Source organism: Caretta caretta, chromosome 11, assembly GCF_965140235.1.
Source record: "Caretta caretta isolate rCarCar2 chromosome 11, rCarCar1.hap1, whole genome shotgun sequence".
Taxonomy (NCBI): Eukaryota; Metazoa; Chordata; order Testudines; family Cheloniidae; genus Caretta; species Caretta caretta.
The window spans coordinates 52,648,697-52,665,887 of NC_134216.1; the positions used below are offsets into that span (position 1 = coordinate 52,648,697).

The following is a 17,191-nucleotide window of genomic DNA, read 5'->3' on the forward strand; positions in this document are numbered from 1 at the left end:
ACTCTGCAATCCTTTCCCTAAGGTTTCTAGGGATGGCAGCCTTATTTCTCCCTCCGTAGTAGGACACTTTTCCCATGCCAATCGGCAATTACTTTGTGGTAAACAGGCTAGCAGCATATGGGCCCATGCGGCTTTGGGATGCCATCGGCAGCAGTGCTGGCTGTGCCTTTGTCACCTTCAGCTAAAATCACCACTGCCTGTGGAAAATGATGCCATGATTCGGTGCCAGTGCCCTGAACTCACAGTTTCATGCAACTGAGCAATTTCTTCATTTTCCTCATCCCTGGAGGGCCGTACTCACCATGATTGGTGCTGTGAGTGATACCATGCACAAGCACTCTGAAGCAGAAGTATCCAATAAGCGTGTCTTGTTTACAACGTTAGGGGAGCAAGGGAAGTGAGTTCTGAATCTTAACTCTTGCTTTCTGTTGTGACTATATTGAAAACGGTACTTCTGTGTTGTGTTATCTGCAGCTCTTGCTGTTGCAGCCTTGGAAATTCCCCCTTCACACCCTCAGAACACCCAAGCCAGATGAGGAGGAGGAGGAGAAGAGGACTTGGAATGACATGTTCAGTGAGATCCTGTAAGCCAAAGCGACATCAGACCGTGAGCGGAGGGCCTGGAGGGTGAGTGTTGCAAACTGTATGGAAAAGGAAAGCGTGGACAGGAGAAAAGCCCAGAAGTCCTAGAAGGAGAAGGAGATGCACCAAGCTATAATGGGGCTTCTCTGGCAGCAAAGACAGATGCTACAGACTCTTGTGGACCTACAGATTTGACAATCTTGGGCTTGGCTCCCTTTGCAGTTAATGGAGAACTCCATTAAAACACCCCCCTGTACCCCTCTTCCCATAGCCCATGTGGCATCGAGGGGGTGCATCCCAGCCACTCCACACTGAGGACATTAAGTACACCCACAGGTCAGTGTTTATGTACTTAATTGGCCATGAATGCTCTCTCCCATTCTTAAGCTCTGTTCCAGAAACTTAAATTTTTAATGTATTTGCTTTTAACTTGCACAGATTTGTATTTGTCCCGTGTTTTTGTTACAAAATAAAATTCTGTTGTTTGGAAAATCATCTTTACTAGTTCCAACATATGCTGCAGAATGCCTACCGGTACTAAAAGCCCCACTTCTTCTTTGTTCAGTGTGACACAATTCATAGAACCAGTGAAGAGAAAACAGTGCAGTAATCATAAATGTTCAGCAAGCACCACAAAATTAATCGGTGCATTGACAGTGTTGTATTCACAGATGTGCCCCAAGAACCACACAGTTCCCAACAGGCCCCAAAACTGCAGGGCCAGGTAGAGCCCACTATACCCCAATGCCTTATTGTAGCTCATTTCAAATTGCTCTTTCAAAGCCTCACTGAGCGTTGAGCTCTTCTAATAGCCCTCATGTCTGAATGTTCCAACTCCGCAAACAGCCGCTCTACCTCTGTCCTCCACCACAGCGGCGACTTTTCTTCCTTTGCTTCACAGACATTATGCAGGACACAGTTGGCAGCTATAGCCATTGGGATGTTTTCTTCACTGAGATCCCATCTTTACTCCTGGGGGGGGCGGGATTCTGCACCTAAAAATTCTGTGCCAAAAAATTAAAAATTCTGTGTATTTTGTCAAAATAATGCAATATAATCACACCAGCTTCAGTTGTTTTGGTAATATATTTAAACTACAATACAGAAAAAAGTCACAATAACTATTCAGCATTTCCTACACACATGAAAGTTAGGTTACAAACACTTGGTAACTAATACCCTGTATTCCAGTTATAATCCTGGGTCTTCATCCAAATGATAATTAAGAACACCAAACGGTGCAAAAAAAAAAAAAAAAAAAGTAGAATGTCATTTTAAATTGCTCAGACTTTCACACATGAAAGTCATACAGTTTTGCTAATCATTGTCGTGGACCTGGCTGGGTACTTTGGGAAGTGCTTGATTCTGATTGTCCTGACATTTTATTGACTACTTGATGATGTTTTATTTGTTCTCAAAGTTTTTGTTTTGTTTTGTTTTTTAATGGGTAAGTAAAATCCTGAGCTGTAATCTAACCCCATTTTGCCACTTTGGCACAGGAAAAAAGTGAAAAAGCACAAAGATGATCTTCCTAGCTGACTCCCTTACGGTCATTTATAAGACTTTACATCACTCTCACAATGTAGGGGCCTTAACTTTTACAGGCTTTATGCTCCTGGGGGAATTGACTGAGAATGTGAACAGTTAACTAACAATAGGAACATTAACAATGTTACTCGCAGGCAGGCTGCTACATTTCTGCCTCCAGGAAAGAACCTTCCTTATGCATAATAAAAAGACCTACCCCTCCACACCCCCGGCGAGTTGCAGTAGCAAGTGAGAGGGACAGAGTCTCTTTCGCTTGTTGGCAGGCACGCATGCCCAGGCCCTCTCCCCCTGCAGTGATTTGCATCTCTGAGGGCTTGTCTACACTCCAAAATTAAGTCGACTTTATCTAATTCGATCTCAAGCCTCCAAATTAATTAAGTCTGCTGTGCGTGGCCACACCAGACTCATTGTCTCGATGGAATACATCCTCACTAGCAGTGCCTGCATCAATGCACAAAGTAGTGCATCGTGGGTAGCTATCCCAAAGTGTAACTTGCCACAGTGTGTTTTGGGAAGTTTGTACAATGCCTCATGGGACCAAAACATTGTCGCAGGGGAGAATGGCAGCATTGCGTTGGCATCCCATGATGCACTGTGCTCCCTCGCTGATATCAACGGCAAACAATCGAGTGGTTTTTCGCGCCTTAAAATCTCCGTACGTACACCATAACCCCAGAAGCATGGAGCCTGCTCAGTTGTACACTCTTGCTGTGAGCATCTCAACCACCTCGCACCTTCTCCTGCAGTATTTCCAGAGCCAAAGTAGGGTCCGCCGTGCGGAACATAGGGATGTCTTGGAAGCCGTCCTGCTGCAAGCCATTGAAAAAACAATCCACGGTTGCTGCTGGCAGTCACAGAGCAGCTGCAGTCTGTTGAGTTCCATTTCTGGTCCAGTGAAACAAGCACTGCCTGGTGGGACCGCATCGTTTTGCAGGTATGGGATGATGAGCAGTGGCTGCAGAACTTTCGAATGAGGAAGGCCACCTTCCAGGAACTTTGTTCAGAGCTTTCCCCTGCCGTGCAGTTCAGCAACACAAAAGTGAGATCTGCTCTGACAGTGGAGAAGTGAGTGGCGATCACTATTTGGAAGCTTGCAACACCAGACAGTTACTGGTCAGCGGGGAATCAATTTGCAGTAGGTAAATCAACTGTGGGAGCTGCTGTGCTCTAAGTGTACAGGGCTATTAATCGACTTCTGCTACGAAGGGCAGAGTCTGGGAAATGTGCAAAACATAGTGGATGGTTTTGCTGTGATGGGGTTCCCTAATTGCAGTAGGGCGATAGATGGCACGCATATCCCCATCTTGGCATTAGACTCCCCTGGTTATAGCTGTCTGCTGTGTGCTCCCTAATATCTGTGAAATAAAGGGGGAAATTTTTCCACAGGGGTGGGCAGTTGAGACAGATCGCATGGCAGCCATTTTTGAACAGCCAGACACCAGGGCAATAAGAAGAGCACAACAAGGGGCGCCGCGTATCCGCGAGGCTTTGAAAAGCTGTTTCAATAATGAGTTACAGTAATGTGAGCTGCTTGTCAGTATTGTGCTTTCCCAAACCTTCACCTGGCTTGTGTCACTGTCCCTGTAAAGCCAACCCTCCACCCAAGCCCACTGCTTCTACTCAATAAAGAACATTTATTTCTCAAATCCATTTACTTTAACAAACATAAATAAAGAAGGAGAACAGGAAAAATATAAAAAAAGGTAACCTTGAGGAAAAGGGGTTGTAAAGTTGGAACGGAAGAAACATTTTCAGCTGTGTAATGTAACACCGCATTCCAGACCATCAAAGGTTCCTTGTACCCACCCCCTGAGTTAAGGGAAAAGGATAATGGACTTTTCACCCACGCCTCATGGAACGCTTAGGGGAGGGTGATTCTGCACCAGGCAATGCTGGCTGTCCACCAGGGTCTGCAGAGGGACTCTACTCCTGCTTCTGTTCCTGCAGTTCAACCAGATGCCTCAACGTGTCTGCTTGGTCCCTCATAATCAGAAGCATCTCATCCTGCACCACACGCTCTTGCTCATTGGAAGCTTTCCTACTCTCAATGTCCATGTCTAACTTCTCGGACAGTGAAATCCTCCATGTTCTCAATATTTCCTGGCTCTAGGGGAGAATGGATCCACCGCTCGCTTGTCTCCCATTCTCTTCCTCCTCTATCTCATCCACTATATCATTGTCCTTGTTTTCCCTAGACTCACACACCTGTGAGATGTCCACATTGCTTGTGGAGGTGCTGGTAGTCACCCCCCGAGAATCGTATGCAGCTCGTTGTATAACCGGCATGTGTGGGATTCAGCACCAGAATGACTGTTCACCTTCCTTGCCTTCTGGTATGCTTGGCTAAGTTCTTTTATTTTCACATGGCACTGCTGTGTGTCCCTCGTGTAGCCCTTCTCCCCCATTCCATGAGCGATCTTTGCATAGATGTCAGCCTTTCTTCTGCTGGATCAGAGCTCTGCCTGCACAGACTCTTCTCCCCACACAGCGATGCGATCCACCACCTCCCGTGCAGACCAGGCTGGAGCGCATTTGGGGCGTGTAGTCTCCATGATCAGCTGTGGTCAAGCTGGCATGCTCCCAATGTTGATCAAACAGGAAATGGGAAATCAAAAATTCCTGGGGCTTTAGCAGAGGAGGGGCTGTTTCCTGCGTACCTGGCTGAAGTGCAGCAGAGTTGAGAATCATCTCCAGAGCGGTCACAGATGAGCAGTGTGGGACACCACCTGCAGGCCAATTAAATTGAATTACACAGCGCTGCTTCTGCACTACCTCACGGTTGACCCATGAAAATCAAATTAAGTGCTATGCCTCTCGCAGAGGTGGATTACAGAACTCGACATTAGAGGCGACTTAGATCAGCGTAAAGGATCCGGTAGTGCAGACACATACATTAAATTAACAGGTCGACTTAAGGCGGCTTCCTTCAACCTAACTTTTTAGTGTAGACCAGGCCTCAGGCTCTCCAGGAACACTGTAATAGACGCACTGCCAGGGAAGAGGCATGTATCCTCCTGCAGATTTCTTTTGTATTTTTCTGCGCAGAGGGGCACAGAAATAAGCGGGCCATATGAATTCTGTGCCCCCTGGAGTAAATCTTATGAGTAAACAACACCATCACCCTTTCAATCTACCAAAAACACATTTGATTGTCATACTGCACCTGCTGAGCCTTGGTGCAGTTGAGGAGGCTGGTGCATGTCTTCATGAGCCAGGGGAGTAAGGGGTAGGCTGCGTCTGCCAGAATCACTACTGGCATTTCAATATCGCCAATGGTAATCTCCCAGTCAGGGAAGAAAGCCCAATCCTTTCATGCCTGGAGGGCATGTGAAAGTGCTTTGGCCTTAATTTAAGCAATGCTTCACCACTTCACTAGGAAACAGTCTCTTGAAATTCTGGGGCCAAGGTTAAGGGCTTGTCTAAACAGCAAAATTATACTGGTATAAACTAAGGAGTGAATCTAAACCGATCTAATTAAGCCACGTATCATCCCTCCTGTGTGGACTCCCCTAATTCTGGTATGAGTGGTCTCTTTCAGTGTAGTTGATATTGCTTGGAAAGGGAGTTAAGTTAAATTGGAAAAAAAAACACTTGTCAATTGGAATAAGAATGTCCACCCTGGATTTATACCCATATCTCAGTATAATTAAATACTGTTACAACTAATAAAACTTTCCGGTGAGCACAAGCCCTAAGATTTCTTACTAACCATGTGGCCCATTGTGCTGAGTTCAACTACATTATGGCCTAGGCTTTTTTATAAATATACTTTACACAAAGGTATTGGATACATTTTTTTTTAAAAGCACCTGAATCCCTTCTGAAAATGGGACTTAGGCTCCTAAATTACTTAGGTGTTTTTAAAAATTGTACTCACTGTTCCTTAGCTTCCTCAGGACTAGGCCCGGGTTTGTTTGTTTGTATGACAGTAGTGCCTAGGAGCCCTAGTCATGGACCAGGACTGTGCGGTGCTAGGTGCTGTACAAACACAGAATGAAGATCTTGAATCCCCAGTGATTAAACCTCAGCTGCATTCCAGTCTCTTTCTTTGATGCAAGACATGTTTTTGGATGTTGGCCTTGATGGGGGTGTTGAGGACCGAGTTCTAATCCTGCAGATTAGAAACTAGTTCCTCCCCTTCTCTGAATTTTGCTAGTTTAATTAATTGTTAGGGCAAAGGTTGGAAACTCATGGCTCAGGAGCTGCAAGAACCTAACCTTGTAGCAGGATTGCAGATCTCTATTCTGTGTAAATTAAACCAATTGGGAAAATTTCTTTGCACTCTCTAGAGGACCACAGCTGTGCTTATAAATTCATGGCTGACCCTTTTTGGTGCAGAGTGGAGAACAGTGCTTGTGACTCTTGATTCAAACTCAGCATTTCTGTTTCCTGGGAAACTGAGAGGTATTGTTTTCACTCTACATTGGAACAAAAGTGAATATTTTTGGAATTCCTGGAAAACTTACAAAATGTATTTTTATATTTCATGGCATGTCCACAGTGTAGTGACTGCTACATTATGCACTTCTACTACTGACATATCATTAACTGGAAAAACTTTTCTTCGTTTTTTATATTTTTATAAAAAACATTTAAAAAATCCAACGCACAATTTTCCAGAATGAGGGGATTTTTTTCAAAATATTTTCCCTATTGGAACCTTCATCAAAATCAGTATGACTTCACACAACTTCAGTTTAATTGAAACAGCTTTTTCTGACAAAAAATTATTAACATTTTCCAGCCAGTTGTACTCCCGACTTAGGGAGAGCAAAGAGCATTGCAAAAACTGATCTGACCATTCAGGAAGCACCAGCATGCCCCGATAGGTACTCGGAGATGTTTGGTGATAGAGCAACTCCTGGCTAACACACTGGACCAACCAACTCAAGGGAACAGAGAGAGAATGAAGCTAGAAAGGGAGCTAGAAAACAGAGGCACCTGCTATCTCTTTTTTCTGCCCTCTGAAGTGTGTGGCCTGGAAGTGATGGTGATCAGAGGCTGGTGGCAGAGAACAGTGATCGTGGGGCCATTGGGGGAGTGAGAAATATGAGGAAGGAAGGTAGAGATGGAGGGAAAGACCTACACGTGGAAGAAAGGAAAAAGCTGAGGATGAATCATAATGGAAACTCATTGCTAGTATGCCTAATTCTAATTGTTTTCTATAAAATATGCCATAACATTACAGTAAGCACACACATATCTGGCTTTAGATATTGGGGCATAATAGCATGTGTATTTAAGTGTGGAGAGACCTGATTATACTGAGGAGCTTAGTGTTTCTAAGTAGGAGAGGGCGATAACCAGCTTTGGTTTTATGCTTTTACAGTGTTGATGGAGGTTTGTGTTTAAGAAATAGAAAGATGGGTGGCTTGCAGTGAGTTGATATTTTAACTTTTCTTGCTTCTGACAAATTACACTAGGACAGAATTCTAGATAAACAGATTGGCTTTTCTGTCCTAAAACATTTATTTCATCATCTGCAGTTTACTGCATTTTGACAGTGTGCAAAATATTCCAGTGGTATTCCCACCAGATCTCCCACCAACCAGCCACTTGTTTCCTTTACATCGCTAACATTCATCCTCTTGGCCAAGTCTAAAGATTGTCATGCATGGTCTTGTAATACATTAAATCACAACTGGGAGTGACATGGCAGGGGATGGGGTGTTGCACGTGTGGACACTGCTCATTGTGATGACTTTGTATATCAAGCTGGCTTGGATATAGCTTGCAAACTATCAAGTTCCTGACCCCAAACTTATAAGAACGTAAGAATGGTCTGACCTAGAATGGCCAGTGGTCCATCTAGCCCAGTATCTTGTCTTCCGACTGTGGCCAATGCCAGCTGCTTCAGTGGGAATGAATAGAACAGGACAATTGAGCGATCCATCTCCTGGTGTCCACTCCCAGCTTCTGACAGAGGTTTAGGGACACCCAGAGCCTGTGGTTGCAGCCCTGACTGTCTTGGCTAATAGCCATTGATGGACCTATCTTCCATGAACTTATCTAGTTCTTTTTTCAACCCCTTTATAGTTTTGGCTTTCACAGCATCCCCTAGCCACAAGTTCAACAAGTTGACTATGTTTTGTGTAAAGCAGTACTTCTTTATGTTTGTTTTAAACCTGCTCCTGTTAATTTCATTGGGTGACCCGGGTTCGTGCGTCACGTGAAGGCATAAAGAACACTTCCTTATTCACTTTCTCCATGCCATTCATGATTTTATAGACCTCTATCATACCCCCCCCCTTCATTTTCTCTTTTCTAAGATGAACAGTGCCCAGTCTTTTTAATCTCTCCTTATATGGAAGCTGTTCCATACCCGTAATCCTTGTTGTTGCCCTTCTCTGTACTTTTTCCAGTTTGACCATATATTTTTTTGAGATGGGGTGATCAGAACTGTATGCAGCATTCAAGGTGTGGGCATACCATGGATTTATAGTGGCATTATGAGAACTTGTCTTATTATCAATCACTTTCTTAATGTTTCCTAACATTAACTTTTTTGACTGCTTTGAACATTGAATGGATGTGTTCAGAGAACTATCCACAATTACTTGAAGATCTTTTTTTTTTTTTAATGCTAACAGCTAATTTAGACCCCATCATTTTATGTGTGTGGTTGGGATTATGTTTTCCAATGTGCATTACTTTGCGTTTATCAGCATTGAATTTCATCTGCCATTCTGTTGCCTAGTCACTCAGTTTTCTGAGATCCCTTTGTAACTCTTTGCAGTCAGCTTTGGACTTACCTATCTTGAGTAATTTTTGTATCATCTGCAAACTTTGCCACTTCCCTGTTACCCATTTTTCCAGATCATTTATGACTACATTGAACAGACCTGGTTCCAGTTCAGATCCTTGGGGAACCCCACTATTTACTTCTCTCCACTGTGAAAACTGGCCATTTATTCCAACCAGTTACGTATCCATGAGAGGACCTTCCCTCTTAAGCAAAGTAAGCATTCATGGGATAAGAGCCTGTGGTGAGGGAAAAGGAGTACTAGTAGCATCTTAGAGACTAACCAATTTATTTGAGCATAAGCTCACGAAAGCTTATGCTCAAATAGATTGGTTAGTCTCTAAGGTGCCACTAGTACTCCTTTGCTTTTTGTGGATACAGACTAACATGGCTGCTACTCTGAAACCTGTGGTGAGGGAACTTGTCAAAGGCTTTTGGAAAGTCCCAATATACTGTAGCTAAGGCTGCAATTTAGTCACAGAAGTCACGGAATCTGTGACTTCCAAAGACCGCTCTGACTTCAGCCAGTGTCAGCTGCGAGCTGCAGGGTCCCTGCCCCAGAGCTCCCCTGCTGCCCCCGGCCACCAGGATTGGCAGAGGGAATCCCCGCTGCTCACAGCCGCTGAGGGTGGCAGGGGGGACCCACTGTTTGGGTCAGTCCCCGCTCCTCCCATGCAACGTGGGCCTTGGTAGCTCCCAGGCACAGCAGGGGGCACCCTGGAGCTCCCAGCTGCCTTCCCTCCCCAGCCACCCAGGCTACCCATTTTGTCATGGTTATTTTTAGTCAAGGACAGGTCACGGGCTTCCGTGAATTTTTCATTATTGCTTGTGACCTATTGACTTTTACTAAAAATATCCGTGACAAAAACTTAGCCTTAACTATATCCACTGGATCACCCTTGTTCACATGTTATGTGACCAATGACACTGGATAGTTAAATATTACTTAATTCTCTTTTTCTCTACCATGGTTCAGCTTCAGAAAAACAGTTGCAGATGAAATCATAATATTGGGTATTTTTTATTGTATGGTAGATATTAGAATTTGATGGGTACAAGATATTCTTTCCGAGGCAAAATTAATATTATCCAAGTGTTTGAATGACTTTCTGAAAACAGTAGCCCCAGTAAATCTTGTGTATGAAAGCTGCTTTGCTTATAGCTACTAGGTAGGCTGTGTAAGCATTTTCTGTTTGTTCAGTGCGTGTAGATGAGGGAAATGGGTATAAGTGGCAATTGTATAGACCTATTTAGGGTTGTATGGTTTCTTCTTGTGAAACCAAGGGATCAACTTGTCCTTTTTGGTTTCCTAATAATGAATAAGCTCTGGTAATCAGTGTGTTTTGGAGATCCATAGCTCTTTTCTGAGTTTAGTAAAATTACAAACTTTATGATGGTACGATTTAAGTTTATAGGCTTAGTGACTAGTCTCTAATTCTAAAATATGCTGCCAACAACATGTGTCTTCCGAGAAATTCAACTGCTTGAATTATTGTTAAAATGCCTGTATGGAATAGGCTATAAAAACAATGTCTGCAAGGAATGGCTGGCCTGTCTGGTAAACCTTGAAGAAACTTTTATATGTAATTCTTACTAGAGTAGACAACTCTTCTCTCCTTTTCCTATTTCCGTCATAAAAGTATCTCACCAGAGCTCCAGTCCTGTAATCCGATCCATATGAGTGAACTCTTATGCCCAGACAGAGCCCTAATGACTTAGAAATGGGACTCTGGCTGTAAGGATCTTCCTACAAGGATCAAGTGGCAAGACTGGATCCTCTATTCCAGTATTTTCCAAACTTGGGATGCCGCTTGTTCAGGGAAAGCCCCTGGCGGGCCCGGCTGGTTTGTTTACCTGCCACGTCCACAGGTTCGGCCGACTGCGGCTCCCACTGGCTGCGGTTCGCTGTGCCCGGCCAATGGGGCTGCAGGAAGTGGCGCGGGCTGAGGGACGTACTGGCTGGTGCTTCCCACAGCCCCCATTGGCCGGGCACAGTGAACCGTGGCCAATGGGAGCCGCGATTGGCCAAACCTGCGGACGTGGCAGGTGAACAAACCGGCCCGGTCCACCAAGGGCTTTCCCTGAACAAGCGGCGTCCCAAGTTTGGGAAACACTGCTCTATTTCCTCTGTGCTGGATAAGACAAATGAACAGGGCTTTTTATAAGCCACTGCCATGATTACATGTGGTTTTCTTTTAAGACTAATTACAGAAAAATGTTGAACTTTGGCTGGCCCTAGTCACTGAGATAAGCTGCAGGGACAGCTGGTTTCTATGTTGGGCACTCTTTATTCTTGTTGGCAATTATATCCGTCCTGACAATCAGTAAGTTCATGCCAACTGAAATCAGGCACATGCATGAGATTCTGCACAGGCAAAGCAGAGGAAATGGCCTGAGAAATTGTTTCACATCTTAGTAAACTTATCGGCATACACGAGAATTCACTGAAGTTCTCCTGAGTCTTGGTATCTGTGCTTTCAAAGCCAGGGGCAGACACCCACTAACGAGTCAGATAGAGGGGCAATGCTGTAGTGAGAAGCGCATCTCCCCTTCCTTCCCCCCACCCCAGCCTGCTTTCGAGAGAGGTGCTGGGATTTCTGCCAGAGTGCTCTCTATGAACCTTGCTTGTGGCTGTATTAACTTTTGCCTAGTACAGCACTTCCTCTTTTGAAAGCTGAGCAGCCCCCACCATGGGTTTGCATCTATCCAGCTTGTAGCCCTTGAACATTCTCTGTCCCACACTGGGTAATGCTGGCGTGGGAGGTGTTTGATAGATTTACAGCCCTCTTCTGGATAGTCGGAAAGAAGAGCAACCACTTCCTTCCTCACTTCCCTTTCTGTATCTCCAGCGTTGTCCTGCCTGTTGAGGACAGAAGTCTCCGCTAGTCCTATGCCAGCCTGCTGCGTGCTGCTTCTCTATTTCCCGAAGCTTTTAATTTTACAATGGCCTTCCTTCCCCAGGAATACCTCCCAGTGATCGCCTCTCTACATAGTTTTCTTGAGCAACAGCAAAGTGACACTGATATTGTCAGTGTCCCTCCTGTCCATTGGGCTCTGAAGAGCAGCAGTGAAAACTAGGGTCTTGTTAGCTTTCCTGAGCAGCAGCAGGGCCACTGCAGGTAACTTGTATTTATTTACAGAATCAGGAAAAGAGCACCACATCCATCTGTGTTTGCCAGGCTACCTCTGTAAGGCATCAGGGCTGGGAAATCAATATAAAAACACAAAACAAAACTCTGCAGACACCAGGCAGCCTACAATTCACTTCTCACAACTGGCAATTGAACTTTTCAAGGCCTGCTTGATAAAAGTCCAAAAAAAAACCCAGTTGTATTAACTGTAATCGATGGACCTTACAAATGAAAACCAATATAAATCTCTGTGCTAGTATGTGCAAAATGTTTCTCTTATAACCTGCTATGGTGAATTAAGCTTCCAATTGTAGCTCTGTTGTTCAATATTAAGAATGATGTAATTTCTTAAACTGAAATTATACAAAACATTATTTTGACAGATCTCTATAGATGTGAGGAGGCACAAAAGGGACAGTTTATTCTTTCGAAGTTGCTGGAACTACTTGCAGGAAGAAATAAAAGCTCTGCGTCAATCAAGAAAACGATTTCAATTGTTCAGAACATGCTGCTAAACTAACCTTTGCAGCTACGTTTTTAGACGTACCATGGGATGCATCAAGTCCAAGAACGCTTTTCCAGGCTCAAACACTATCCTGGATGAGAGGAGCAGGGAAGGTGGTGAGGGATGCATTGGGGAGAAATCTTCACTGATTACAGTGAAGCTGGATGAGAGAGGCTCATCAAGTACCATAGTGCTGGATTATGCTCACCGTCTCTCTCGTGAAATTCTTGATCAGGCTGTGAAACAATGGGCAGTGACTGAAAGCAAATATAGTGACATTCCTTTCATCGAAAGTGATGTGCCCTGAATTCCAAGGATTATCTTCTCAATAAGCCTCCATTTGTCTGTTAAACAATTCACGTTTGGTGCTATTGCAAATAAATAAGTTCAAGCAAAAGCAGTTGTGATTTAAGCATAACTCTAACTACAGTACTGTGTCTGGAAGGTCAGGGAGCATAAAATGTCCTTTTATTCACGAGCAACTGGACCACAGCAGAATCCATTAATCCAACATCAGTTGTGATCTGCCATAGGTTGTGTGTGTTCTATCTGCTTTGTATGTGCTGAGTCTGGTCGTAATGAATGTCAGGAAAATGGATGTGCAAAACTGCTGCAACTGTAACCACCCCCCAATGGTTGCAGCAACATCAGCACCAAAGATTCTTAAGGATAAGGTACAAGTTGTCTTTTTTTTTTTTAATGTGCTGCATAAAAGCTATTGTGACAATGGATTACTTTATAAACGTGTAAGCCTTGCATCTGCCTGTGATCTTACGTGAGAAATTGCACGTATGATAAAATGCTCTAACTTCTGTTAAATGGGAATCAGGATTATAGAGCTATAGCATAGATAACTGGAAGGGGTTCAGTCATAAATTTACCTTTGATCTTTTAGGGTGACCTGACTAAATGTGTGAACTGCTAATTGACTGTTAAACCAAGGCAATGTGCTTTGTAACAGTGAAAAGTAGCAAACCAACCATATGGATTATGCTGCCATTAAATCTGCCCTTCTTAAACGCATCAATAGCACCAATAATCTAATTATCCTGATGAACCATTTAACTGATGCCTTGGCCTCTGCAAACTAGGTGAAGGGTATTGACTAATCCCTAAAAGCATAAATTAAGGTTGTTAACAACATTCATTGCTGTAGCAATCAGTTACATGATTACTATACTCAGACCAAAGATACTTAGTTTAGCCAGAAAGGTGAGGGAAAATAAATATGCCTGTGAAGATTCATTTTATTAATCAGTATAACTGTGAATGGCTGAGAACATCTCATCTAAATATTATGCTGCATTGTACTGAAATACCACTGACAGGATGCCATTTGGAGTAGCAGGCCTTTCTCATGCTACTGTGAGGGGCCATCTCTTTTTTCTGTTAATTGAATAGTGAGTCTGACTAAATGATGATTAAATGCCATGGGTCCAAACTATATTGGAGCCAAAGGGGCTAAAGCATTAAGGGAACATTCTTCATTGAGAAAGTGCCCTTCTTCAACAGGATTTGTAGTCTGGCCCGTCCAAGACACAGCTGGGGTCTTGTAGGTTAAGCAAGAGATGCAAGAATGGATTTTGAGGATGGGCGATTGCAATGTTACCTAAAGCCAATGAGCATAGTTTTGCACTCAAACACTATATCCAGCTGCATGCCTCTTAGGAGTTTGGTTTCTTTGCATTTGTTTCCTCCTCCATCAAAATCCATTGTCAATAATAAAAATGCCTAGATAAGGCAGTCAATAAAGTAGGTGCATATTTCCATTCATTCCACTTGTAATTTAACAGGCAAATAATGGGTTTGCAACTTTTTAAATAGAAAACAGCTTCTCCAGGCAAGTTAAAGGCATTTTTGAAAATTTTATTAAATAATACAAAAAATGATAGTTTGAGAAATATTTTTGGGAATTAGAATGGTCATCTCTTGCTGCAGTTTTCTTGCTGCTGCTAAGATTGAGCCACAATCTGTCCATGTAGGAGAGAGAGAGAGAAAATATGGACATTTATGAAGCAAACTGAAAAAGGAGTCAAGTTATTTTGGGTTAGTGTATACAGGTAAATGACAATTTACCAGGAGTAAATTTCATAAAGGAAGAGTATTTCCAATAACGCAGCCCAAGACTGACTTGAAATAAAGGTCTCTTATTCACACTGAAGTTAATTCCATAGATCACACTGTGCTGCTATTTAGAATATTTTCCCAAGCCCTTGAAGAAAAGGAAAAACAATTTGGATCCACTCTATTGAATACTATCATCTTCTCCATCTCTGTATTTAAAATGGGTCATTGTGTTAATAGACGGTCTGTGATACACCACGTCCAACCTAAATCTAACTGAATCTCCCTGAAGTTATAGTGAGTACAGTACATTCAGCCATGCTCTACAGGTGCCCTCACTAAAAAAGGTGATTCCAAACATGAAGTGAATTTAAAAAAGAAATGGAATAATCAGCCAGAAAAAAATGAATCCTGTCTTAATTTACTGTTTGGTTAATCGGTCTAAAAAGGGAATCTCTTCCAATGTAAGAAAGAGAAAAGGTAGGAAAACAAATCTCTCCCTCACCTAGCATCAGATCATGTGTGGTATGGTACAGCAGGAAAATAACTTGTCCCATTGCTGAAGACAGTGATTTTTTTTTTAAATCACTATTAACTGAATGGCATAGACATTGCTTCTGTGCATCTGCTATTCCAATGGCATTTCCCCGTGATTTATTTTTAAAATACACTTAGCTGTAATCTGAAATTAACAGCACTACAGTTTAAGGAGTAGGAGGCTGTGTTTCATATTACACTTCAAATCCAATTCAGGAGGACTAGATGAAGCTTGTGTTGTAGTAAAAGCTTATTCCTATGTCAAAAGAAACCTCTTAACACCATTAGCCGCATGTTAAGCATTGGTTATGAAATGCCAAGGAACGAGCTACTTTAGATATTAAACTGAATCCCATTTGCAGTGCTGTTCCCTTTTTTGCAGAGATGTTGGCAATAAAGTGTCAGTTTAACAAAGTTTGGAAAAAGGCTGCCTATACAGATCTGTAGTTAAGTACATTCTTTTCATTTCCTGCTTAAGTAGCTGCACTATCTGTTACTAAAATGCTCTAGTTAATGATGTCCTCATTTACAAATTAGTATATATTCGTTATTTCTCTTCTTCCGGTGGCCCCCTACTGCTCTGTGTGCCAACAAGGGGGAAGGAGACTACTTTCATGCTTCTGCCTAGCAGCCTGACTGCATGCTATAAGCCACAAAGAGAGAGTTCCAGGCACTTGAATGCTCAGCTGTTTTACTGGGCTCCTTAATCAATAAGCTGATCTATGAAAACAGATAAATTATGTCTACACCCATAACTGGAAAGGCCAAATGGCTTAAGGAGAGAGGTGATGGAAGGAGTAGCTCATGGGCTATTCTGTCTCCAGCCAGTTGGGTCCACCTGATTCTTGGTAACTGTGAACAGGCTTCAGTGAGAAAGGGGTTTTTTGTTTTGTTTTGAAAGGCTGGGAGATGAGGCACCAGTAGGCACAACAGAGTAAGTTGCCAATGCACTCCCACTGCTGAAGGCACTGCTAAAAGGGAGCAGGGAAGGGTGGGCAAGAAGAACACCTCTTCCTGCCTCCTTCCTTTTCTGTACTGGCTTGGGGTCTGGCACTTACCAGCGCTGGGATAGCAGATAAGCAGCTTCTCTGCCAGGAGGATGGTTTAGTTTGGTTAGTTGCTGAATTGCACCTTTCCCTGCACAAGACACCCAGGCATTCGACTTGTAGCTGAATCACAGCACCCACACCCGTCCATCAGAAACCATGTTAAATGCACAAGAACCAAAGGAGAAAATTACCCAGCTGAAGGTAAACAGTGTATGACACAGAGCTAGTGGAATACTTAACTTTACAGATGCTGTGAACTACACTCTACCTACACATACCACTTACAATAGGCCCCCTACTAAAATTGTCTCCTACTGCTAATCCTTTCCATATCTGAATCTCCTACTGTGATTTCCAAACCTGTTCTCCCCCACTACTTCCTGACAATTCACAGCGTTCTCATATAACCCAGAGTGCTACTCTAGCAGTGTCTGACAGGAACACCACTTTCTAAGGGTTTACCCGCTGGATCAGTGCGCAGCAATTGATCCAGCTGGGGTCGATTTATCATGTCTAGTCTAGACATGATTGATCGACCCCCCCGAGCACTCTCCCATCGACTCCTGTACTTCGCCGCTGCGAGGCGCGCAGGCAGAGTCAACAGGGAAGCAGCAGCCATTGACTCACGCAGTGAGTAGATCTAAGTATGTCGACTTCAGCTATGTTATTCACGTAGCAGAAGTTGCGTAACTTAGATCGACACCCCACCCCCCCCACCCCGGGCAGACCAGGCTTAAGACATTATCACTTCAGGCAAGCACAGAGCAGTTGGAAAATAGGCTCAGGAGCACTAAGGACAGCCGTGTACACAGCTGCATAGCAGGAAAACCATTTGACTTTTTATCCATTTAAATTTTCTAGGACGCTGACCTTTGCAAATGATGCCTGTATCCTTAAGACCACAGGACAGTATTCTAAAGTAACCTCCCAGAATTTTGCAGTATTTTTGGTAAGGATATTGCTACAGGACTTTACCTAAATCATATCTTAAATGAAACTACACAATACCCACTCAATATTAGTTTGTTTTTAA

The 17,191-nt window shown here is 43.3% G+C and overlaps 1 long non-coding RNA gene across 1 annotated transcript; it reads right to left on the reverse strand.

Annotated features, from left to right (window-relative positions):
* Positions 1-14,353: 14,353 nt before the first annotated feature.
* On the reverse strand, positions 14,354-16,862 carry LOC142068565 (uncharacterized). The gene is made up of 2 exons (XR_012664417.1): positions 16,168-16,862; positions 14,354-14,478 (listed from the first exon to the last, which is right to left on the reverse strand). It is a non-coding gene; the product is annotated as an uncharacterized LOC142068565 (long non-coding RNA).
* Positions 16,863-17,191: the final 329 nt, after the last annotated feature.